The sequence below is a fragment of the Fukomys damarensis genome, unplaced genomic scaffold, assembly GCF_012274545.1.
Source record: "Fukomys damarensis isolate Sample0158 unplaced genomic scaffold, DMR_v1.0_HiC HiC_scaffold_37, whole genome shotgun sequence".
NCBI lineage: Eukaryota > Metazoa > Chordata > Mammalia > Rodentia > Bathyergidae > Fukomys > Fukomys damarensis.
In genome coordinates this window covers 2,114,119-2,115,212 of record NW_022900949.1, presented here as the reverse complement: position 1 = coordinate 2,115,212, position 1,094 = coordinate 2,114,119, and positions in this window count along the sequence as shown.

Here is a 1,094-nt window from a genome sequence, read left to right as displayed (position 1 = left end):
GGGCGCCGGCGACGACCCGCGTTCCCGCGCTCTCCCGGGCCCCTACCCCTCCCCGTCCCGCCCAGCCATACCCATGTGAAGGCGGGAGCTGTTTATTAAGATTTTATTGGTGACAAAAGAGCTTAAAACAAATCGACCAAAAATCAAGTACATTGCCTTGGTACGGATGCTCGTCGACTGGTAAAACTCAGGGTGACTGCTGCTGGGAAGGTGGAGGGCGAAGCCAAGGGAAAGCAGAGGCAATGCGGGCGGCAGACAGGGCGGGCCTGGCCGGGCTGCCTGTGGCGCCCGTCGAAGGGAACCGAAGCCCGCGGGGAAGCGTCCTGGCCCCGGCAGGGCATCCCGCGCAGGGAGCAGCTGTCCCCTCCGCCGTCACTCACGGAGCAGCCAGCCCCGTGGCCCCGGAAGTCGGCAAGCTGGGCTGGCAGGTGCAGGCCTGGGTGTCCGCGGGGACGGGACGGCCCTCGGGCTGCCACCTTCCACCTCATCCTAAGGGACAGAGGCACTGCCCGCCGGTCCTGGCTGGGTCCACGGTGCAGGGCGGCTGGGCTCCTCAGTCCTCGGAGGCAGACGCGGCCTGGCCCGGCTACTGCCCACAGCGCGAGGCCGCTGCAGCCGAGACCTTAAACATCCTCCTGAGACCGTGTCCGCGTCGCTCCGGCTGCAGGTGCCACCTGTGGACGCCTCGTTTCTGGAAGCTGCTTGCGACTCCCAGGTCCACCACTAAGATCTTAGAGACAAACTTAGAAAAGTATTTTTCAGTACTTCTTTGAAAAATCTTTAAAAAAACAAACAGAAAAACCCAAAACACCGTTATTTTCTTTAAATGAACCCCCTCAGAACACAGGCCTGGGGACCTGGACAGTCCAGGAGCCGCGCTCCTCGGGCCCGGCTGACTTGGCCACCGCCAGGAGCCTGCAAGGGCACAGAAATGCGAAGTTTTTTTCCTGCTAAAACGTAGTCCCCTTTCGATAAAAGAGAAAAGAAAGAAAAAAACAGAGGAAAGGGCTACTCTGAGATGAGGGTCTTCTCCCTCCGCCTGGCCGCGGGCCCAGGTGTGCGCGGTGAGCTGGGCCTCCCGGGCGGCGGGCTGG